This window comes from Microtus pennsylvanicus, chromosome 2 (genome assembly GCF_037038515.1).
Source record: "Microtus pennsylvanicus isolate mMicPen1 chromosome 2, mMicPen1.hap1, whole genome shotgun sequence".
Lineage (NCBI taxonomy): Eukaryota > Metazoa > Chordata > Mammalia > Rodentia > Cricetidae > Microtus > Microtus pennsylvanicus.
This window is the reverse complement of record NC_134580.1, coordinates 70,582,840-70,601,806: the sequence shown is the minus strand read 5'-3', so window position 1 is coordinate 70,601,806 and position 18,967 is coordinate 70,582,840. Positions and strand designations below refer to the sequence as shown.

The following is an 18,967-nucleotide window of genomic DNA, read 5'->3' as shown; positions in this document are numbered from 1 at the left end:
TACTGGGGATCTGAACTCGGGGCCTCAGGCTGGCATAGCAGGCACATTACCAACTGCACAATCTCCCAGCCCCACTGTGATATTCTGATATCTCGTTCTCATAGAGAAACGAGTCCTAGTGAGTCTAGGGGTTTCTTCCAACCCCAGAGTCACCAGGTTCACCTCAGAGTCTGAGAAGGAGAAGAAAAGCCAGAAGCTGTGGATCTCGTGGGTGTTGTCTAAAGAAAATAAGAGGGCAAGTGTCTTTTTAATAACTGAAATGATATATATGTGTATATATATAGCGAATATATATATAAACATACATATATATATACACACACCCTCCCTTTCATTCGATAATCTTTTCTTTTTAAAGTGGTATAAAGAATGTAAGTAACTGATGATTGCCACACAATAAGTTCAAATAAAAATATTCTTTTAAGAAAGTAGTTACCATGTAATAGAATTTAAATAATGGACAATTTTTGTTTCCAGTAGCCCAACCATATGTAAAGATCTATTCAAACTTATTTGCAGGGTGTGTGTGTCTGTGTGCGTGCGTGCGTGTGTGTGTGTGTGTGTGTGTGTGTGTGTGTGTATGTGTGTGTAGGACTTGATGAAAGGTTCTCTCTGGAAAATAGTAACAGTGGTAACAATATCATCAAACAAAGTTGTATGTGTGTTCACATACATCTCTGTGGAGCAACAAAGGGATTCCTACGAAGCTCTTCTAGAAAGAAATGTCCTGAGAGCTGCTGGAATGTCCCCTGTGTTCCAATGGGACTGTGAGAAACTGAGGCAGATTCCAGCAGTCACACAGGTCGGGATCAAACTCTAATCTTGGTTAGCTGTGTGACTGTGGGTGAGTTATCACAGCCTCATTTTAAGTGGGGGTGGGGAGGCAGTAAGACAAAGTCAAGTGCACCGGGTCCTTCCCCACTCACTCGTACAGAAACAGCACTCTTGCCAGGGACCCACTGGGCCTGCACACTGTGTCCTGTGGTGCCCAGCGGTCTCCTTACAATGGGGTTCTAAACCTGCTTTGCAGAATGGAGACCTAAGGTGTTTGCTAGATGGCCCAGAAAGGGGAGTGAGAGATGACATTTGTCTGAAGCCCTATAATCTCGGGCCTGTACAGTAAGGTGTCACAGTTGATCTGAAGTGTCTCCCACAGCTGTTGAGACTGTTACCTGCCAGTGACTATTGTTTGCACACTGTGGGGCCTCTAAGGGTTGGGGCATGCTAGTGGAATAGCATGGCTAGGGGTCTTGTCTCTCTTGCTGGTAGTCATGTAGGTCAGCACTTCCTTCTACCCTACCACTCAGGAGAAGACTTTGGGTGGGAGCACCCACTGGCTCTGAAGGGAGGATACTCCATCACAACTCAATTCCAAAGGCCCAGATCAGTTTCAGAAAGGCAGACTTGCTGATGCTGGGGAGGTTTGGATTGTTTTTTTGTTTGTTTTCCTTGTTTGATCTCTACCATGAATGGGGGAGGGGGATGTGAGAAGGCCCGTCTGGCCTGGCTGAGGGAAGAAAATGAGATAGCTTGGGTTTCATTTGCAGCCAGACGCACTGTGAGCCTGTCTGCACAGCTTAATAAAGACAGGAAGCCCGACAACAGAGGTCTCCTGAGCTGCACGGAAACACCTCTGCACAGCCTCCTCCTCGGGCTTGTGTGTATTAGCGCCTCGCAAAAGGGCAATTTTCAGCAATGCTGGATTTCCAATCTTGCTCGCATTAGTGCAAATCTCTTTCTTAAAGCCCAGGATCAGCAGGAGGAGGAGGCGGGTCCACTCTGGGCCTGGTGCTGTCTGCTCAGAGAGCCCGGTCACCAGCCAACCTGGGCTGACACTTGCTATTTACTGCTTAGCGGGGAATAAGTGAGCTGTGTGATTAGGTGGACTGAAAAGCCCTGGCTGTGACTTTACCAGGGGCTTCTAATTGGCCAGGAGAAACTCCATAGAGTGTGGAGACACAGCGGGGATTAGAAGTCAAGCTCTGGCTCTATGCAGCCTCGCTGGGTGGCCTTAGACAAGGCTAGACCCCTCTGGACCTGTTTGTCATCTATGAAAACCTGGGGGTAGGAGGACGAACCAGAACCAACCAAATACCAACAACAGCAAAACCATACCAAACCAGAGAAGAATGGTGGGGTCAGGCTTAGTTCTGTTCTTTGCTGCTGCTCTGCCAATCCCTCTGGGCTCAGGAAGGCTGATCTACTGAGAAAGAAGCCGGGGTTTGAGGGAGCAATGCTGACAAGCAGGAGCAGCATGCTGTAATCTTCCCTGGCAAACATGTGTATGTATTGGATCTCAAATGCCAGTGCTGATCGATTAGTAGGGTCTGCCTTGAGACATTTGATGAGTGGATGGGGCTGTTTTATCCAGGCACAACAGGAAGCAGTGCCAAGATCAATTATTGATGTCTGGCAATATTAAAAGAAAACAAATTGACAGAACCATGGAGGTTCTGGGTACAGCCTAGGGCCTGAGGAATCTGTCGCTAGTTGTGTGACCATGTAGCCTAAGGTCTGACTTCGACTAGGCTGCCCAAATCATCCATGATGTTTTCTTGCCCAGAGATCTGGGTGGGGCTCTGGGTTTGGACTGGTGCCTTGCTGGAATTGAAGCATCTGCTTGGGTGATCTGGATGCAATTCACCTGAGCAGAGCCAGCGGCCTCTTCAGGCTTCCCTTCTCTCATCAGATGGAGTGCTGTGTTAGACATTGCTTCACAATACTCATGGCTCTGCGAGGCACCTGTGAGCTCACAAAGGGGCTAATGGGCCAGTAGAAAACTAAATACAGCATTCTGGCCAAGGATGGGGAACGATGGCCTGCAGTCAAGATGCCCGGATGTTTAGAATAGGAAGCTGACTCAATATTATGCGGTAGGGATGGTGGTTTGTATGAGAAGAGCAACATTAGCTCCAGTTTGAATAGTTGGGCCCCAGTGGATGGAACTGTCTGGGACGGATTAGGAGGTGCGGTCTTGTAGATTTGTCGCTGGGAGCAGGCTTGAGGTTGCTAAAGACTTTTGCCTCTCCCACCTTGCTCTGCTTCCTGTGTGTGGATCAGGATGTGAGCTCTGAGCTGCTCCAGCACATTGCCTGCCTGCTTGCCGCTGCCATGCTCCCGGCCATGCTGGTCATGGACTCCTATTCCTCTAGAGCCGTAAGCCCCAAAGAAACTCTTCCTTCCGTAAGTTGCTTTAGTTGTGGTGTTTTAACACAGAATAGAAAAAAAAGTAACTAAGATAAGGGGCTGTGAACTAAAACTCAGTTCTAGATGCTTGGAGCACACACATATGCTCTTTGATGGACAGCCGTGAAAATGGCTTGTTGCTCAGCTTAGTGAACTCAGCAACTCAGCCAGGAACCAAGCAGGTGCATCTCCTCAGGTCATTCTCCTCAGCCCTGTCTTCTTTCTAAGAGAGGTCTCTCTCCTGTGTCTCTTTGATTATCACCCAGAGACACCCTTACTTAGCAGCTGACATTCTGAACTGATCTTTCTCCTTTTATCCTTATGGTTAGAGAGGAAGACTGCGTGGGTGTCCACTGAGAAGTGAAGAAAATGGAGCCTTTTCTTGGGGTGCTTTTGAGACATAGCATTTACCCAAATGATCTTGCCTGAGCCTAAGCCTACAGGTGTTTGGAAACCAGGGAAATATATTTGCCAAACTAACTAACCAACCAACTAACTAACTAACCAACTAATTATTGTGGTCAGTGCAATGTCACATAGGAGCTGATTCTCAAGAAAGCTCGCTTTTAGTGAGGCATCGTTTCCTGCCCCTCCCCCTACTCCTTTTTTTTGCAGTCCCCACCCAGTTTGGTTTAATACATCTTATAACTTTCTTCCCTCAAAACCTAACTTCCACATGGATTTAACCTGCAGTGACCCCCTACATGAGGCCCTTCTGTGAGAATTAATCACGAGAGTCTCCAATGACTGTAAAACCCCCTGTGAAGATAAAGAGCCAGTGAAGAAAAGCTGACGACAGAAAAGATCTGGGGGGTCAGGTCCCCTTTATTTTAAAGACAAGGAGATGTGTTTTAGAGAGGTGTGGTGACTTGGCCAAGGCCAGTGAGTTAGAGACAAGCCATGTCCCTCGGAGTTTGTAGACTGAGACATTTGCTGGCTGGAGGCAAGCTGTCCCTTTCTGATGCCGTCGCCAACCAGTCCTTCATTGTGGTTGGGGTGATGATACAGTCAGAGGAGGTAGGGGATCCCTCTGTAAGTCCCTGTCCCCGTGTGATGGGAAGTGCAGAATAGAAACCAGAGCCTGCTTGCCTATGATGAGGAGACACATGTGAGTTCAATTCAGGCTGGCATGACTTGAGCTTGGCTCTCAGCATGCTCTGTGTTCTGGGAGTGGGTGGGGACACCATCTTCTGCAAGCCTGACCCTGGCAGCCCGACAGATGTGTTTGTTTCTTCCTTCTCCACTTGGGAGGCAGGCAGCAAGCGTCTGTGAGGACAGGGAGAGGCAGGCTCTGAGACTGACGCCTGGGCTTTAGATGTGACTCAGTGTCTGGACCTGGAATCTCAGGCTACTTACTGTGCCCGTCCACACTGTGAGGACTGGGGCCACCCTCTCTTATCAAGGGTGCAGGCCTCAGTGTCTTAGTCCATCCGTGAGGGCTTAGGGAATTGCCTATGGGAAGCAAGGAGCTTGCCTTAGCTCTTAGCTTGAGGACTCTCAGTAAGGAGCATGCATGAGTCTGTAATGAGAAAATCATGTTTGCCCGTTTCCTTTCTGTTTATCAGAGTCACACTCATGCATGTGCCAACTACCGAGACGTAACACTTTGCCTGTGTTCCTTCCCGTATTCTCCCTGTGTAGTGTGTACGTGTGTGTGTGTGTGTGTGTGTGTGTGTGTGTGTTGTTAATTACAGTTTATGAGAGGCCATTGTTTTGGACTGAGCTCTACTAGGCCCCAACAGGCCACCCAAAATGGAGGCAGGCCAGCTAGAATGTTCCAAATAACTAAATTAAAACCTGAGGGCTGGAGAATTGGCTCAGTGGGAAAGGTACTTGCCATTAATCCCTACGACCCAGCATGAACCTCAGAATCCACATGTTGGAAGAAGAGAATTGAGTCTCCGAAGTTGAAGATAATAAATGCCATGGTGCACACATGAACACACACACACACACACACACACACACACTATTAATGAATGTTAAAAAAAAAAGGAATATTACCAGTTTATTGGTAAGCGCTAACCTTGAGGGATCAGGCAAGAAATGACAGTCACCTTACAAGAAGGTCACCACTGCCTACCAGTATAATCGAGAAAAAATGATAGAAAAAGTGGTAGAAAGTCTCTGCCTTCACTCATATGGAGAAAGAGTTTGAAATGTCCCACCTGCCTTTTGGACCTTATTTTTTCTTTTCCAATTATTTTTTTTTAATTTCAAGTATTATTTTAGATTGTGTGGGTACCTGTTCCTGTGGAGGGGGGTGCTTGTGAGTATGGTGTCCGTGGGGGCCAGAAGAGGCAGCAGAACCTCTGGAGCTAGAGTTCCAGGAGCTTTGAGCCGACTGATCCTGGTGCCGGGACCCAAACTTGGCTCCAACCCCCAAATCACCTCTCTGGCACCTGCTCCTCCAGTCTTTCCTGCCCAGGAAACCCCTGACAGTGCTCAGGTCAGGGAGGACCCAAGCCAGCTCAGCCCCATTCATGAACTACGCGCTGATGAAACCACGTACTAGGTCCGCTCTCATTGTGTGATGAGACACCTGACAGAAGCCACTCAGGGAGGAAAGGGTTATTTTTAGCTGTGACCTAAGAGTCGTCATGGCTGTGACATTGCAGCAGCAGGAGCTTGAGGTCACGACCCATTCAGCAGGACGCAGGGAGAGATGGATGCAGTGGCTCAGCTCCCCTGTCCTTTCCTCTTCAGCTCTAGACCCTACCCACACAACAGTGCCACCAATAATCCTCTCTGTGTGGAGCAGTCTGGAAACACCCTCACAGGCGTTCCCAGAGATGTGTCTTCTAGAGGATTCCAAATCCAGTGGGCAATGAAGATGGACCATCATGCGCCAATTCGATTTCTGCAGAGATTTTGTTGATAATTTCTGTTCATGTGTGTATAGACATGTGTATCCATATACAGACACAGCACACACATAACTGAGCATGTACTGTCAGTATAAACGAGAAAAAATGAAAACCAGACCCACATACAAATCTAGTGTGAACGCGGTCCAAGGCCGATCAGGCTCAGTCTGAAGGAGCCAGCAGGAAGTTGGCGGCAGTTCTGAGGACCAGAGGCGGCGATGGTACAGGCACTGGGGGAGGATGTGAAACTGGTTAGTATCCTGTGCAGGGTGATCAAACTAGAACCTTGGGAGTGATACTTTTTACAAGGGAGGAAAAGAAGTCTGCAAGTTCCTATGCAGCCCCGCAAAGTTCACTCTTCTGGAACCTGAGAGAGTCCTGCACTCTCTGGGTGGGCTGATCTGTGATGGGAGGCCAGGCTTCTCTCTGCCTTTCCCTATGATGCAAGTCTTAACAGCATCCGAGTATCCTGGTCACGGAGAAACGAGACAGTCACGCCTTCCACACACAGTGATGTATGTATTGCCGTCTTGGGTTTTAGTTTTTGGGGTACTGGAGAGTGAGAGGCATGTGCCTTTTCATCAGCCTGCTTTGAGGAAGAGCCAGGAAGACTCCAGAGACGTGAGCAGCTGATAAGCACAGTCAGATGGAGGAGGCCTCCTCTCAGAAGGTGCTGTCCTCCTGTGTCACCCACCAGACTTGCTGCAGTCACCCACTGCGTTTCACTGCTTTTCATTGTCTCTCCTTCCTCAGCTGGACAGAGTTGCTGGGGTTCAGGGGGTTTGTGGAGCTGAAGTTCCTCCCTGAGCCTCTCGTCCCAGGCGACAATTATTCCTGCACACAATGATTACAGCAGAGACTCTGGGGTGAAGAGGCCAGCCTTTGTCCATGGCAAACAGATGAGCCAAGCTGCTGGGGATAGGCAAGGGTTCCTCTCAGGAACTCGGCCTTGTTGTCTACGAGTACAGACATTCCCAGTGCTCATTCCTGATTATGCCGTTTAGAGTTCAGAGGGCTGGACACATTCCACATAGAAAATGGCCTTGGCTCTTCTTTTTTAGGATGAACTAGGCTCTCTGGATTTTGTTTCTCAATCAAGGCCCTAAAAGGGGTAGAAGTTGCTGGCCACCTCCAGCTGCGAAGGGAGTTGCAGAGGGCTGTATTAATCTCTGCACTATGAATTTTAAAGCCCTGTAGTTTCATGTGCTGGGAGACCCTATCAAAATGCTAATAGCCCCGTGCTCCTACCTCCTGCAGCCCCTCCTGCATTCGCGCATATTTATGTGGGACCGGGGAAGAATTACAAAGAGTTGAGGTGCAGTTTGCCTGGACTCCACCACAGCCCTGCGGGTTATAAAGTCTGAATTAATAGCCCCAGCTGCGAAGGAAAGCTGTGGTTTGCCACAGGCTGGGCTCTTCCCCTCAGCGGCAGGTTCAAGTTCTCAGCTTTTGGCTTCCTTTCTAGCGGCAGGGTGGCCACTTTAAAATATCTCTATTACCACCATGTGGCTTTTTAAATACTGCTTCTCCGGGAGGCAAAGTAGCTGAAGACATGTAGTTCACAGGTTTAAGGCTGCACGTTGCAGGCATGTGGCATTAAAGGTGCTGAAGACATGTAGTTCGCAGGTTTAAGGCTGCACGTTGCAGGCAGGTGGCATTAAAGGTGCTGAAGACATGTAGTTCGCAGGTTTCAGGCTGCACGTTGCAGGCCTGTGGCATTAAAGGTGCTGATGACATGTAGTTTGCAGGTTTAAGGCTGCACGTTGCAGGCAGGTGGCATTAAAGGTGCTGATGACATGTAGTTCGCAGGTTTAAGGCTGCACGTTGCAGGCATGTGGCATTAAAGGTGCTGAAGACATGTAGTTCGCAGGTTTAAGGCTGCACGTTGCAGGCAGGTGGCATTAAAGGTGCTGATGACATGTAGTTCGCAGGTTTAAGGCTGCACGTTGCAGGCATGTGGCATTAAAGGTGCTGAAGACATGTAGTTCGCAGGTTTAAGGCTGCACGTTGCAGGCATGTGGCATTAAAGGTGCTGAAGACATGTAGTTCGCAGGTTTAAGGCTGCACGTTGCAGGCATGTGGCATTAAAGGTGCTGATGACATGTAGTTTGCAGGTTTAAGGCTGCACGTTGCAGGCAGGTGGCATTAAAGGTGCTGGTGACATGTAGTTCACAGGTTTAAGGCTGCATGTTGCAGGCATGTGGCATTGAAGGTCTAGAATGTGTGGTGACAAATCGCACCAAAGCCAACACTAGCACAGAGACTAGTTTCGTTCTAGACACCTGGGCCAGAGCATGGGAGGTTCCAGAAGCCTTTGAAACTCAGGCAGCCCAGTGGCACGAGAGCACTGCCCTTTGAGTGTCTCCATGGATGGCCACACACAATGGCATTGGTTACCAGGTGCATGGTGTCATAGCTTGGGTGACTTTGGCTGCAGGCCTGGGCTCTGATTCTCCCTCTTCCAGGCTTAGCTCTGTGACTTTGGACAGTGTCTCGGACCCTGTTGATCTTCACATTCTTATCTAGGCACATGCGTCTCTTGCTGGAAGTCCTGCAAAGTCCACATTTTCCACAGTTTTCTCTTGAAGATGGCTTTATAGAAAGGGTATGGGTCTTAAGACCAGAGATAAGCCAGTCTAGGCTCCACCTCTACAGACAAGTCCCTGAAGCCACCAAGGCTTGCTGGTTCCTCTGTTGTCAAATGCCTGCAAGTTTGCAAGCATGGGTGAGCAGCAGCCAATGGAGTTAGGATGTCAGGATCCCTGCTGTTTCTCTATGGGCCCTCACCAGGATTCAGCTGGACATATGCCCTGTGGCTCCCATCACCTCTGCCTGTAAAATGGTTATGTTGTTCATGTTTTCTTGGCAGCTGGTGGTGGTGGGGAGTAAGAGTAGGGTTCAAATGTGAAGTGAGGCCTGGTCCTGGGGTGTTCTTGGTTGTATTCCTCTCCAGGCCAGAATCAGGTGAAATGGGGCTCAAAAGTGGCTTGATTCCAGCTGATGGCAGGAGGGCTCCTGGGTCATGCCCTCTCCTTCCCCCTGTCTAAGGCAGATCTGCACAGGAAGTCACAGTGAGACTCATGTCTAGCAAGTGCCATTGTCACCGACAGTCCCCAAGCCCCTGAACAGATGGCAGGCAGGATAGGAGAGTTATTAACAGTGGGCAGCAGGACTCTACAGCTTTTATGCTAATCCATGGGGTTGGTACACTGGCATTTGTCTTCTCCGCCTCCCCAGGCCCCCAGCTGCTAACTGGCTCAGACGGGGAATCTTGCATGGCCCTGGAACCCTCCTGCTATCAGCTGGCATCAAGCTTCCTTTGCGCCCCATTTCATCCTATCTGGAATCACCTGACCCTGGTCTGGAGAAGAGTATGGCCAAGAACACCCCAGGACCTCACTTCACATTTGAATTGAACCCAACTCCCACCTACCCCACACCAGGGAAACATGAACAACATGCCCGTTTTACAGGCAGAGGTGACAGGAGCCACAGCACACATGTGCAATTGAATCCTGGTGAGGCCCTGTAGAGAAAGGGCGGGGATCCTGACCTCCTCTAAGACCCTTGGAGCACTCTTGCTGCAGTGCCTGGAGCCCCTGTGCCGTTGCCATGGCCCTCCACTGAGCACACTATGGTCCCAGTACCATCCTACTGAGATCCTGGGACACAATTAGTGGGCTGACTCGAGGCTTTGTTACTAGGCCTGATGAGGCTGAGTGACAGGAGTGGTGTGGAAGCACCCCGCCTCTGCCCCCCACCTGGCAAGTGCAGGTGGAGAGCCTTGCTGAGCCTCGGGTGTCCTCAGCACCCCAGCAGCTTCGTTAAGAGTCATCTGGAACCATGAGATACAGGACAAAGCAGGAATGCATCCCAGAATGCCTGGGTTCTGCTCGCCCTCTGCTCCCAAACTAACCCCCCCCCCCATGTAGCTAATATAAAACAAAGGAAAACAAAGCCATGGCTTGGTTTGGAGCCATGAAATATGGAGCTTTTATCTGTCAGCAACAATGCCTTTAGGTGGCAAAGGGCCAGCCTGGTTTCTGGGACTTGGCATGGATGCCCCGTGAGGTGTTCAGGGAAAGCTGCGCCTTTTCCAGGGACCCAAGACCCAAAGTCCTGGTCTCAGGACTCACCAGGAGCTTGGAGGTGATTTGGGAAGCCAGTGTGAAGCAGGGAGGTGCAGACAGGGAAAGAAAGAGATGGAGTGGAAAGGCTTCAGGCAGGAACTGCCTGGGCAAAGGTTGGCTGTTTTCCTCTTGGAACAGCCTGCCAAACTGGGTCCTGCCACACAGGGAGACTAAACCCATGTTCTTCAACACTATCATGGAACAATGTATGGAATATTCCAGAGTCCAGCTGTTGCTAATTAAATGTTGGCTTGTGAATGAGGAGGAGACACATCTGCTCTCTAGGCAGAAGTCTCCGAGTAAGAGGGGGTGGACTCCTAGAGTCGTGGCTAGGGACTGCTCATTTTGGCCACTCCCCTTCCCTCCTAATTTTTTTACTGAGGTAAATAAATACACATAGCATGTTCACCATTGGGGGGGGGGTGAGAGAGAGAAAGTATGTGTGTGTGTGTTTACATGTGTGTGTGTGATGTGAAGGCCAGAGGTCATCACCGGGTGTCATCCTTTGAAACAGGGTCTCTCACTGCACATGGAGCTTCCTGATTTGTCTAGACTGTCCAGTCAACTAGCCCAGGGATCCTTCTTCCTTAGCCTCCACAGTGCTGATGGGTGCTCTGGATCTCAGGTCCTTGTTCTTGACCCCTTAACTGATGATCCTATCTGTCCTCCATCTGTCCTTGTATCATCCAGCCGTTCACCTACCCACTCACCCACACGTCCACCCAAGCACCTCTGTGCCTACCCATTTACCCATATCTCCGACCTACGCCCACTATATTCGCCCACCCATGCACCGACCCCTCTTTCATTCATTTACCCCTCAACTGTCTACCTACCCACCCACTCACATCCACCCGCCCTATATCTCTGCATTCCTGCCACCAACTCCAACTTAACTACTCTTTGCAGCCATGGTTCATTCTCTTCCTGCCTTCCATCTATCTCTCCTTGCAGCTATCCATCCATCTATCAACTGTTATTTACTGAGCCTGGGCCTGAGGCTCACAAGGAGAAGGGCAATAAATGGGGAAAGATACTATTCCTAGTATGGCAGAGACTATAGTGTAGTAGGTGCGGAAAAAAATCACAAAAACAGAAAATATATATTACATTGCTCCTATACCCAGACTCAAATTGCTAGGAGAACATAATAGAACCATGTTTTATTATATCTGTGGTGATACTGGGAAGATTCACCAGAAAAGATAGTTGAAGGAAGGTTTTGGAGGGGTTTGGGAGTTTGGCAAGCATTGGGGGAGGTAAAGCTTGGAGTTGGAAAAGGACAAAGAATTCCAGGAAGAGAGAACATGAGTAAGGCAGAGCGGAGTATAACGGCAGGGTTTAGGTGAGTTCAGTTTGACAAGCGTGTGTTCCTACTGTGAGGACCTGAAGACAGGCCTGGGGATCAAGATCTGTACACTGACAGAAGGAGACCACTGCAGAGAGATACCATGATCGCTGTGACAGCCGAGACAGCAGGCTGGAGAGAACAGAAGCTGGACACTGGCAGCAAAGCCTTGATGCCCTCTGCAGCCAGTGGACAGGCAATCGTGAACTTGAGCCTGGGTGGACATGGGTAGAAGCCATGGGGATGGAAGATTTAGAAGAAGGAGCTAGAGGAGGAAGGCTTCCTGGGAAACCACAGAGCAGTGGATGTCATGTTGGTTTCATAATGGTTCTGTGTTGCGAGGACGCAGGAGTCAACATTCCAAAGGCAGGGGTCATTATCAAAGGGGTACAGCTTGTTACGCCAGCTTGATGTATTTACTTATTTGTCTAATATGTGTGTGGTGAGATGTTTTGTTTGCATGCATGTGTATGCTTCAAATGTGTGTCTGGTCCCCAAGGAGCCCAGAAGAGGTCATCAGATCCTCTAGAGCCAATGTTATAGTTATGAGATGCCAGGTAGGTGCTGGGAATCGAACCCAGATCCTCTAGGGCAGCCAATGCTTTTAATTGCTGAGCCATCTCTCCATCCCCAACTTCCTGTATTTAAATCAAAAGGTATGGGGTGGGGGAGAGATCGCCACAAGTTCCTCCAACCCAAACTCTCACTGTGGAAGATTTTAAAGTACAACTTTTTTCAAAATTACTCTTTAGTATCTCAGAAACCAGACTGTATCATATAAAAAGTGAGGTCATAATTAATTAAATTAACTGGCACTATTAGATGGACTTAAAATTACGGTGATTATGATCTTGGAGCCTGGTGTCAGGCTCTTTGCTGCCTCCATCTTTGTTTTTCTCAGGGAGTCCCCCGTCAACTTCCACGTCACCAAACCTGGCTCTTTCTCCCAGGTGAGGCTTTGTGTGTATGTAGATCCCTTGTGCTCAAGCCCCTTGCTGAGCTGTTTTTTGGTTTCAGCCAGGGAAGCCTCAGACCTCAGGGGGAGATAAATCTGACCTATAAGTGTGGAAGCTGAGTGGGAGTGAGCCCCTCCCGCCCGACTCCAGGCCTTTCCTTTCATCGGGTCAGGGGTCACTGCCCATATCGTCTGGCTACCATCTTTCCACACTTGTTTCCTGGAATCCTTTTTCTTGTCTCCCAAGGGTTCTCTAAATGGAACATGGGTGACAACCACTCTCCCCAGCGGCAGAAGGGGTGGGAATGGGCCCCCAGCAGAGTGGCCACCATGGGATAGGGCTTGGCGGGGGTTGTCTTTCCTGGCTGTGTGGCAACAGTTTATCTCCTTTAAGGTGCAGGGAGGTGGGATCTGTCTGCCCTAGAGATGCTCCAGTGGGAGCAGCTGATGTGGAAAGTGATTTTGTCAGAGCCGGGCCTTGTTCAACCTCCTGACATGAAGCCTGCAGCTGCTTCTGGCTGGAGCCTTTAATTTCGTTAATGTGTGACATTCGCTCAAGCTGCATGGCTGACGGGCATGCTTGACATTAATACGTGTTCAGAGTGTTCCCCTGAGCTCATAAAAACTCATTATCAGTTCTGAGCCAGTAAATGCAGTTCCTGCTCCTCAGAGGTGCCCCAGGCAGTGGAACCCTGGACATCTGTCTTCACCAGCCGTCAGACTCCTCCCTTTGTCCTGAGACACTGTGTCTCATCCCCTGGGAGAGGACCAAAACAGACATCCCCGAAGCAGACCTTTGCTTTAAGTCTACAAGCAAGACAAGAGGCCCCTTCTGATTGTACTTCACTGTGAGTCTATCCGATACAGACGTGCTGACGAGCACACCAGGACATGGTGGTAGCAAGGTTCTCGTGGCCTGGGGTGGACATGGCTGTGGTATCTGATAAGCAGATGATAAAGAAGTTTGGTCCAGAAGTACCATGCGATACGTTCAGAGTCAAGAGTGTGTGCATCCTTCCACTCAAAGGGATGCAGTACCACAGACAACTGAAGTGTCAAGACTCCATTTGTTTCTGTGTGTCACAGAGCTGTGTGTGGCACAGTCACACAGCAGCAGGTGTGGGTCACAGTCCTCAGGCTGTGACAATGTTCTGAGTATTTTCAATGAATAAGTAAGGAATGGTCACTTCTGTGTCTAAAAATGAACACTCTAGGCAGATATGGTAATTTACAGCACTGAGGAGGTGGAGGCAGGAGGATCAGGAGTTCAGAATCAAGCCTTAGATACGTAGTGAGTTGAGATCTGCCTGGGCTGGGTGAGATTCTGCCTCAAAAATGCAAACAAACAAGCAAAAATCCCTCCAAAATGAAAATTCTGTATGTTCATGTGTATGCACGTGTCTGTATGTGAGAGATAACACACTTTTGTGTGCATGCACACACATCATAAATGCGTGTGCATGCATGTGTTTGCATATGTCCAAGGCTGCACATATGCATATATGGTGTGTATATGTTGACACATGAGAACATGTGTGAGCCTTAGATTCCTTCGTCTGCGACCCTCTTCTGGCTCATGATCCATGAGGTTCCCAGGGTTCACACTGCCTGATGGTACTACACAGATAGCCAACTAAAACCAAGTCTCTAGCCATACCACTCCACTCCAGTTAACATGCTGAGAGTTTCTCTCATATAGGAGGACCTTAAACTCATCCCTGATCTACTGGGGCATCTCCCATGTGGAACCAGTACTTTCGACAGTTTGAGCTCCCCAGATCTGAGATCTAGTCCCTGCCCTGCCAAAACTTTCTGTTTAGATTTTGAGAACTTTTGTATTCAGGGTCTTCAACCTGGAGCGGGCAGGCTTTCTCATGGTGGTGTCCTGGTCCCTGTCTTAGGTGGCGTGCAGTGACAGGGCCTCCTCCACTGCTCAGCTTGGCTCAGTTCTTGTGGCGAGAGGGTCAGAGCTGTGACCTTGCTGCCACCGCCTCTCTGCTACGGTGGCTGTAAGCCATATTTTATTCAGCTCTACTGTGACAAGCCAGTTCCTGGTACTAGCCTAAGTCTTGGCTAGCCAGGATGTCACTAGGATGTGGTGAATTTTATCCCCGTCCTGTAAAGTGACAGGAAAGCCAGAGAGGGAGGGGCTGGGCTTCTGGGTCACACTGTGGAACTGCGCCATCCCCTCCACGCTGTCTCCTCTGGTTGTATAGTACCTGAAATTCGAGGTCTTCCCAAAGAGCCCGCATTCCTCGGGTGGTGATGAATGTTCCTCTGCTCACAGTGACTCAGAAAGCCCCTTTCCAGCTCAGAGCAAACACACAGAGTCTGGGTTTCCGCTCCATTCAGGGCCAAGGGTGCATGAATCCATGTTGTCTGGGGCTGGCATGTAGGATGGAAGATGGGGATGAAAGCTGGAATGATGGAGGATGCCATCCTGGGAAACTTGGGCTCCGTGCCCAGGTCTGACAGTCTCTGTTGGTACAGACATGAGGGGAAGGGAATCCTGGGGGACAGAAGTAACCCCAGAAGTCACATGCACATGCCTCGCTAACCCTTTCTTTCCCTCTTTTTCCTCTAGCCAGCATCAGGAGACTCCAAGGGGATCTCCGTTTCTCCCCAGAGAGGAAGAGGACAGCTGGAAGAGGTAGGATTTCATGACATAGTGGCAGCAAAGTTCTCATCTCTTTCCTGCTCTCCAAGACCACCTTTCTGGGGGAGCCTTTGGGCTGAGTCCTAGAGGTGCAGGGCAAGATCTCCAGTCCCTTATGTTAATTCAGAGATGGCGGAAGCAGCAGGAGATCCATCCAGGAAGTGGGAAGTAGCTCTCTAAGGAGAACGCATTTCCCATGAGCCCTTTCTAGTCACTCTTAGCATCCACCCAGTCTCGAGCTCTCTAGAGCTCTCACCACCCTGAGGGTGACATTTTGCATCATAGGACAGGTATCTGTCCCCTTGTCCATGATAACAAGACAGAGTTCTGCCTCTGGGATTACAAGACCCCAGCAATGCTGAGTGGCTTCATGGAAGCTTCCTGAATTAGGCATTCGGGCCTACTGTCTCCTGGCCATCAGCAACCACCAGTGAACTTTGGGGTACGATCTTGGCACTATTTCTACCTCCATTTTATTTTTTTATTTTTATTTTTTTACATGTTGGCTTTTTTTATTTATTATTTTTTTTTAATTTATTTATTTATTAAGGATTTCTGCCCCCTCCCCGCAACCGCTTCCCATTTCCCCCCCTTCCCCGATCAAGTCCCCTCCCTCATCTGCTCGAAGAGCAATCAGGGTTCCCTGACCTGTGGGAAGCCCAAGGACTGCCCACCTCTATCCAGGTCTCGTAAGGTGAGCATCCAAACTGCCTAGGCTCCCACAAAGCCAGTTCGTGCAGTAGGATCAAAAAACCCACTGCGATTGTTCTTGAGATCTCAGTATTCCTCATTGTCCGATATGTTCAGCTAGTCCGGGTTTATCCCATGCTTTTTCAGATCTAGGCCAGCTGGCCTTGGTGAGTTCCCGATAGAACATCCCCATTGTCTCAGTGTGTGGGTGCACCCCTCGTGGTCCTGAGTTCCTTGCTCGTGCTCCGTCTCATTCTGCTCCTGATTTGGACCTTGAGATTTCTGTCCGGTGCTCCCATGTGGGTCTCTGTCTCTGTCTCCTTTCATCGCCTGATGAAGGTTAATATTCATGAGGATGCCTATGTGTTTGTCTTTGGATTCACCTTCTTATTCAGCTTCTCTAGGAACATGAATTATAAGCTCAATGCCCTTTATTTATGGCTAGAAACCAAATATGAGTGAGTACATCCCATGTTCCTCTTTTTGGGTCTGGCTTACCTCACTCAGGATAGTGTTTTCTATTTCCATCCATTTGTATGCAAAATTCAGGAAGTCCTTGTTTTTTACTGCTGAGTAATACGCTAATATGTATATATTCCATACTTTCTTCATCCATTCTTCCTTTGAAGGGCATCTAGGTTGTTTCCAGGTTCTGGCTATTACAAACAATGCTGCCATGGACATAGTTGAGCATATACTTTTGTTGTATGATAGGGCCTCTCTTGGGTATATTCCCAAGAGTGGTATTGCTGGATCCAGGGGTAGGTTGATCCCGAATTTCCTGAGAAACCGAAACACTGCTTTCCAGAGTGGTTGCACAAGTTTGCATTCCCACCAGCAATGGGTGAGTGTACCCCTTTCTCCACAACCTCTCCAGCAAAGGCTATCATTGGTGTTTTTTATTTTAGCCATTCTGACAGGTGTAAGATAATATCTTAAAGTTGTCTCGATTTGTATTTCCCTGATCGCTAAGGAAGTTGAGCATGACCTTAAGTGTCTTTTGGCCATTTGAAGTTCTTCTGTTGAGAATTCTCTGTTCAGCTCAGTGCCCCATTTTATAATTGGGTTGATTAGCCTTTTGCGGTTTAGTTTCTTGAGTTCTTTATATATTTTGGAGATCAGACCTTTGTCAGTTGCGGGGTTGGTGAAGATCTTCTCCCAGTTAGTGGGTTGCCTTTGTGTCTTAGCCACAGTGTCCTTTGCTTTACAGAAGCTTCTCAGCCTCAGGAGGTCCCATTTATTCAATGATGCCCTTAGTGTCTGTGCTGCTGGGGTTATACGTAGGAAGTGGTCTCCTGTGCCCATGTGCTGTAGAGTACTTCCCACTTTCTCTTCTATCAGGTTCAGTGTGTTCGGACTGATATTGAGGTCTTTAATCCATTTGGACTTGAGTTTTGTGCATGGTGATAGATATGGATCTATTTTCATTCTTCTACAGATTGACATCCAGTTTTGCCAGCACAATTTGTTGAAGATGCTCTCTTTTTTCCATTGTATACTTTTAGCTCCTTTATCGAAAATCAGGTGTTCATAGGTTTGTGGGTTAAAGTCAGGGTCTTCTATTCGATTCCATTGGTCGACTTCTCTGTTTTTATGCCAATACCAAGCTGTTTTCAATACTGTAGCTTTGTAATAGAGTTTGAAGTCAGGGATGGTAATGCCTCCAGACAATCCTTTATTGTATAAGATTGTTTTGGCTATCCTGGGTTTTTTGTTTTTCCATATAAAGTTGATTATTGTCTTCTCCAGATCTGTGAAGAATTTTGATGGGATTTTGATGGGGATTGCATTGAATCTATAGATTGCTTTTGGTAGAATTGCCATTTTTACTATGTTGATCCTCCCAATCCAAGAGCAAGGGAGGTCCTTCCATTTTCTGGTGTCTTCTTCAATTTCTTTCTTCAAAGACTTATAGTTCTTGTCAAATAGATCTTTCACTTCCTTGGTCAGAGTTACCCCAGGATATTTTATGTTATTTGTGGCTATCTCTACCTTTATTTTAAAAGAGAAGACAAAACTTGGTGTCAGAGAAGCCAAGAGGCTTTTTCAAGGTCACGTAGCACTGAGTGAGAGGCAGGGTTTGAGTCCCTGACTGAATGGCACCACCGATCTGGGTCCTTTACTTAGAAGCATGAAAGTGGTTTGTTCTTTTGTCCTGGGGGGTTCTATGTTTTTATACTGAACTTTTTGTAAAATACCCGAGGATCTTGATTTTTCTGTCCTTAAAACTATTAGAATAACATCTCCTTGCATTATCCTGAGGAGAGATGAAATGAGGAAGATTCTAGAGGCATCCCACACAGTTTCTCGTGTGAGCCCTCTCTTGTTTTCCCCATGTCTAAGGTTGCTGTCAGCAGGGGAAAGGAAAAGCAGACAGACTTGCTGTCCAGTAGGCTGATGGCATGTCCTATCTAGCTGCTGCTGACCGTGGCCCTGATGTCCATGGCCCCGATGTTTGTGGCCCCGCTCTCCCTGACCCCATTGTCCATGCCCCTGCTGTCTGTGGCCCCACTGTCCGCGGCCCCACTGTCCGTGGCCCCGCTGTCTGTGGCCCCGCTGTCCATAGCCCCACTGTCCGTGGCCCCGCTGTCTGTGGCCCCGCTGTCCCTGACCCCACTGTCCGTGGCCCCGATGTCCATGGCCCCGATGTCTGTGGCCCTGCTGTCCCTGGCCCCACTGTCTGTGGCCCCACTGTCTGTGGCCCCGCTCTCCGTGGCCCCGATGTCCATGGCCCCGATGTCTGTGGCCCCACTGACCCCGCTGTCCGTGGCCCCCATGTTCATGGCCCCGCTCTCCGTGGCCCCACTCTCTGTGGCCCTGCTATCCATGGCCCCGATGTCCATGGCCCCGATGTCTGTGGCCCCACTGTCTGTGGCCACACTGTCCGTGGCCCTGCTCTCCGTGGCCCTGCTATCCATGGCTGGCCAACACTCAACCTCCTTTCTAATCACTGCTTCAATTCCTCAGCCGTTTTTGCTCTATGCAGCTGGCTGCCTGGGGTGATTTTGGTTTCCATCTAAGGCTGGGTGCTAGCAAAAGCTGGGATTGGCTGAGGTTCTTGTGGACAGTGGCCTTTTTGGCACCTTCAGTTCTCCAGCTCATCAGATTCCAGCAGTAGCCTCAGCCTGGATCCCC

At 49.0% G+C, this 18,967-nt stretch overlaps 1 protein-coding gene across 1 annotated transcript in view; it reads left to right on the top strand.

The window, feature by feature from the left end:
* Positions 1 to 18,967, top strand: part of Tspan18 (tetraspanin 18) — a 137,043-nt gene that overhangs the window by 7,807 nt on the left and 110,269 nt on the right. The window contains exon 2 of the mRNA XM_075961483.1: positions 15,071 to 15,136. The gene's annotated coding sequence lies outside the window, so the exon portion shown is untranslated. The remainder of the gene's footprint in view (positions 1 to 15,070; positions 15,137 to 18,967) is intronic.